Here is a 6222-nt window from a genome sequence, read left to right as displayed (position 1 = left end):
CCAAATTACTATTAATTAATTCATATAAGTGCATTTAAGATATAAAATGCCAAAAAAAAAAATTAAAGGGTTTGTCCGAGTTATTTAAAAAAATTATAGGACTGTAAATCTGATGGTCAGCAATATATACATAAGCTAAGCAAGTTTTAAGTCTGTGCTTCTAATGGTAGAAGGGGTTAATCTTTCCTGAAGAATCTAGGGAGGAAGACAGAGAGCAGATAGCAGCATCTCCGGTCAGTGCAGGGGGCGTGGCCAGCACTGTGACGTCTCGTGTACAGACACAGAGCTGCTCTCTCTTGCATGCCACACTTGTGCATGAATCATCATCAGGTTCTTGGTTCTAGGCTGTTCAGACTTTTTCATCCCAATTCATGTTAGCTCGTCATTCTTCAACCATTATGTTATGGCTCCATGAAAGTGTATTAATTTGCCAGACAATTTCTGTTTCATCTGTGGTGAATATATAGTGTTTGAAGCAACAGCAGAATATTACAGACTTTGTGAAAAAAAGTATACTTTGCATACTTTGGACTAAAAATTGGAGATCAAGATAAAGTTTGGGCGCCTCATAAAGTGTGCAAACGGTGTGTTGAGGACCTCTGAAACTGGTTCAAGGGTAAGAAAAAATCTTTCCATTATGGGATTCCTATGGTATGGCGAGAGCAAAAGAACCATAGTGAAGACTGTTACTTTTGTTCATGCAATGTGAAAGGGTTTAATTCCAAATGGAAGCATTCCATTTCATACCCCAATCTTCACTCAGCAATTCGTCCCATTCCCCATGGCACAGATATACCAGTACTCAATTCCCCTGCTACCTTGGAAGAGATACCTAGCTCCAATGAAGTTGAAGTCATACCTGAACCAGATGATGAATCAAGTTCTCACTTTGAAGATGATACAAGACCAAAATTGTTTTCTCAGGAGGAGATGAATGATTTGGTAAGAGATTGAATTTTCCCTAAGATGCCACTGAGTTATTCGGATCAAGGCTGAAAAGCGGGAATTTATTGTTGCCAGGAGTGTCATCTTCATGGTTCAGACATCGTGAAAAGGAGTTCGTTCCTTACTTCACCCAGGAAGACAAGTTGGCATTGATGTCAAAGGTCTGATGGGTCGATTTAAAATCCAATATGATTCAGAGCAATGGTGTCTTTTTATAGATTCTTCAAAAAGAAGTCTCAAAGCAGTTTTACTCCACAACGGTTTTTATGCTTCCATACCTATAGGTCATTCCGTACAGTTGAGGGAAACTCATAAGAACTTGGAATTGGTTCTTTGTAAACTTAAATATGAAGACCATGGTTGGCAAGTGTGTGGGGACTTGAAGGTCTTGTGCATGCTGCTCGGGCAACAAGCTGGGTATACCAAATACCCTTGTTTTCTGTGTCTATGGGACAGTTGAGATCGACAAAATCACTGGACCAAGAAGAGTTGGCAGCTGAGGGTGCTAACAGTCGGTGAAAAAAATGTCCTCCGAGAAACTTTGGTACCTTCCCATAAAGTTCTTCTACCACCTCTCCACAAAAAATTGGGATTGATGAAGCAATTCATAAAATCACTTCCAAGAGATGGAGAATGCTTCAAATACTTGGTCACCAAGTTTCCATGCCTGTCGGATGCAAAATTAAAGGAAGGTGTGTTCATTGGACCAGACATTAGAAGGCTTATAGTTGATCAAGAGTTCGTCAATACCATGATGGATCCTCAAAAAGAAGGGTGGATTGCATTTAAAGAAGTCGTACAGAAATTTTTAGGCAATAACAAAGATCCTCACTACAAAAAGATTGTCGGAAGAATGCTGAAAGCATTTCAAGCTTTAGGTTGCCTGATGAGTTTGAAAGTGCATTTCCTCCAGTTCCACCTTGACTACTTTCCTGAAAATTTGGGAGCTGTGAGTAAGGTGAACGATTTCACCAAGACATTAAAGAGATGAAAAGGAGATACCAGGGAAAATGGAGCATTACAATGATGGCGGACTACTGTTGGATGCTTCAGAGATACATTCCAGATGCTACTCACAAGCGTAAATACACCAAGAGGTGCCTCACAAAAAAGAATTGAGTTTAGTGTGTGCAGGTGAGCTCATTTCAGTTAAAAAAAGGATTTTCATGAAAATATTGTAATAAAACTTTAATTTTTAAGTCTATTTCCATTTATTTTGAGGTATTGCCTTATTTAACACAGTTACCTAAATTGTCAAGAACCATGATGTCCTAATGGAGGTCATTTTCGGATTCAGTGCACCCAAAAACATAAAGATTACGTGGAATAACCAAAACAGCTCTTGATTATTATTATTTTTTTGCAGAATGTGAATTAGCAGTTCCATTAAGAGTGCCATCCAATTTGGGAAGGAGGAGCCACATCGCGACGTTACAACGTGCTGTCTCGATATTCTGAGACTGCCGTTGACACTTTTGCCACTGAGGGTTCCATTGAGACCTACACCATCCAGTAGAGATGGTGGTCAGGAAGACAAAGTCTTGCTGGTCTCAGGGATATCACAAAGTCCCTGATAGACCCAAGGGAAGTGCTTCAAGCCCATGGTGAACAGGCAGCCCCTAGGCTGATGAAGTCGGGACGCTCCGGAAGGAAGGAAGTGAAAAGAGAAAGTGAGTCCATCTGGTAAGTTTTTTTTCTATTTTGCTAAAGACTGCCCAAAGAAATGTTTCCTTAAAGCCAAATTGATCCTTAAACAAAAGAACTGAGCGGCGAAGATAATCCTAATGGGATCGCTGTAGAAAGTTTTTTTCCTTTGTCATTGTAACTATTTTTTGTGGATTGAAATGCTCGTCACATTCTCCATTTTTCCTCTTAAAGTGAACGAATTGATTTTTTTCCTTCTGCTTCTTGTTGCTTTATTTTTTGACTTCTGGATTAAAACCTTCCTTTTTATTTTAACAATTCTTCCTACTACTTGTTATTAAACCACACGAAAAGCAATCTAAAGAACTTTGTTTCCTACAGAAGGTGAAAATTAACTGCCAGTCAGAGTTTTTTTGAAACAATGTATCTCTTTCTTTATTTGACTTCACTAACTTTGCAGCTGAAGGGTTTGCAATTTGTTTACAGAAACTCATAAAAAACCAAGGACATGAACTGTTTTCACAGGTGCCTCTGAGAACTATTTTGGCAGAGAAAGAAAGAAAGAAAGAAAGAAAGAAAGAAAGAAAGAAAGAAAGAAAGAAAGAAAGGGGGAACAGAACCCTTCCTCTTTGAAGCCTCTGAGAACTATTTTGGCAGAGAAAGAAAGAAAGAAAGAAAGAAAGAAAGAAAGAAAGAAAGAAAGAAAGAAAGAAAGAAAGAAAGAAAGAAAGGGGGAACAGAACCCTTCCTCTTTGAAGACAGTTTTCCTACCTCATCATTAGGGACTACTTGGGTGTCAATAATTACATTATCATTTGTTTCTAATTTATTTCACCCCACGTGTTCTATAAACTTAGTACTAGCGCTACAGTGAACCTTAGCGGTGCCTTTCTCCCAAAACCTAAATGATCTATGGTTAGCCTCATATCCACAAAAAATAACTCACTTGTGATGGTATATGCATCCATGCTGGGGCTCTGAATGTATGTAGGTAACTCAAATCTGGTTTTCTGCCATGCCACCTAGTGAATGGCAACTCATCGGTTGTTGTATTCACCACATTATTTAAAACATGGTTACTACACATCATAGCTTCACCCCACAGTGTTTCCAGCAAACCTGAATCAGCTATCATAGTTCGAGCCATGGCCTGTAATGTTTGCCCCCTTCTTTCTACAAATGAGTTATGTTGTGGCCTATAAGGAGCAGAATGTTTGTGCTTGATTCCAGCTGTTCTTAACATTGTTTGGAATTTATAATTGGTAAACTCCATCCCATTATCAGTAACTACAGTAATAACCTTGGCTTTCATTTTTCTTTCCGCAAACCTCAGCCAATTAAAGAAATGCTGAAACGTTTCTGTTTTGTTTTTCATCAAGTAACAGAAACCGTATTGGGAATAATGATCCATGATACTCAAAACATAACAGGCATCTCCCAAACTGGGTTTCTTAGGTCCTATTATATCAGCAAAAACAACCTCCAGAGGTTCCTTTGTTTTAAAGCCATTCAGTCTGTTTGCTGGAGTAACTTTGCTTTTCTCCTGATTGCAAACATTGCAGTTTAAGTATTTTCTGCATGGTTTTAATTTTACTCCTTCTGCCAACTTAACAGTTTGTTGCAGCATCTTGAAATTAATGTGCCCCTGCATCTATGTAGTAAATGTATGCATTCGTCATGGGGTTTAACATTATGATAAGCTGTGTTAGCCATCTGGCCATCCGGTACAACATACAAACCATTTTTTAAAGTAGCAGTAACCCTGTTATCTGTTTTTTCATTAATACAGATGTCTCCCCTAATGGTTACCACATAGCCAATGTTAACCAGAGCCCTAACTGATACTAAGTTGAATTTCAGGTTAGGTACATATAACATTGGCAACTTCTCATTTAGGAATGAACAACATGCATTACCTTCACTAGATGCTTTCACCTTCCATCCATTTGCCAAACATACATGTTCCTTGCTCGTGGTCATTTTTACAAACCTTTTTCTATCTCTAGCAATGCACTGTGATGCTCCACTATCAACAACCTGCAAATCATGGTTGCTCCTGAAAAACCTCTTTCATAAAGGTTAAATCAGCTAACATATCTCCACCTTTCAGAAGACGTGCCCTAAATAGTTTTCATGTAAGATGTATGTGTGCATCTACAGTGTCACATACATAAATTCTCTTCAAATTCTCCCAACATCTTGCAGCAGAATTTTCTCCACAAATGTGTACTAATTGTTGGTCATTCAGTGTTAGACCCATAATACACAATGCCCGTTCATTGCATCACTGAAAATCTGCTATCTTCTGGACATCATCATCGTTATCTGAATTCCATGCAGTTATATCCAGTGGATTCTGTACAGCATCCTGTAAACCTTCCCTATGCAGGAGTAGACTGCATTTCATAGACCAGGAAACATAATTTGTTCCATCCATCCAGGTATAACTGCATGGAATCCAGATAACGATGATGATACCCCGAAGATAGCAGATTTTCAGTGATGCAACGAACGGGCATTGTGTATTATTGGGCCCATAACCAATAAGGTAAACTCCCCATTGGGAGAGCGAGTATGTTCAGTGAAGCGTTGTGAGTGTTGGAGAACACACAAACCAGCATACAGAGACACTGCAGTTTAAATAGGCTTTTACTTCCATGGAAATAGAGGTAGCAGAGTCCAACAAACAGTCCAAGTCATACATGGATAAGACAGTCAGTCATCAATGTCTTAAATTAAATTAAATTGAAGGGGAGAATGAAGAAATAGAAGATAAAGATAAGACAATAGATGAATTTAATAATGGAGCAAATGTTGGTAAAAATGGAAAGGGAATGTGGAAAATGGAATTCGACGAATTGGAGCTCTACCCCAGATTCCAGGACACAGAAGAGAAAAAAATACTAATGATGATAGACATAAGAAGAGAAAATTTTTCAGAAGCAAGATTGACAAACAAAGACAAGTTAACTTTAGTAGCAACTAGTGAGCAAGGAGATCATCTAAGAGACCCTTCAAGCAACAAAGTGAGGAGAGAAGCCTATAAAAACCTTATAAAAGAGACAAAAAGAAGACTGACTCCACAATTGGCAAGAGAGATAAGACTGTTTTGTTACTGGAAAGATACAGGTTGACAATGAAAGTTGGTAATAAAAAAATAGTTTTTTATTATTATTGGTGATTAATAAGTAGGAACTTTGTAACTCCTAGATTGTTTTAGATTGTTATTAAATTTTACTCACTAACAATTAATTAACCATAAATAATAATAATAATGAAATGATAATGGATACAGCGTAATGATATATATATATATATATATATATATATATATATATATATATATATATATATATATATATATATATATATATATATATATATATATATATGTTATGTTTATGTTATAACACACACACACACACACACACACACACACACACACACACACACACACACACACACACATATATATATATATATATATATATATATATATATATATATATGTTATATTTATGCTGATAAATAAATAAAGGGAGACTAGTATAGATCTATTTCAAGCTATTTAGCTCTCATCAGCTAGCCACACCCTTACTGGGAATCGAACCTGTGCTCTATTGCCTCTAAGGC

This window comes from Thamnophis sirtalis, unplaced genomic scaffold (genome assembly GCF_051295495.1).
Source record: "Thamnophis sirtalis isolate CommonGarterSnake01/CBP01778 unplaced genomic scaffold, rThaSir2_p1.2 scaffold_5, whole genome shotgun sequence".
NCBI classification, from domain to species: domain Eukaryota; kingdom Metazoa; phylum Chordata; class Lepidosauria; order Squamata; family Natricidae; genus Thamnophis; species Thamnophis sirtalis.
The sequence above is the reverse complement of the archived record's forward strand: the minus strand, read 5'-3'. Positions refer to the sequence as shown.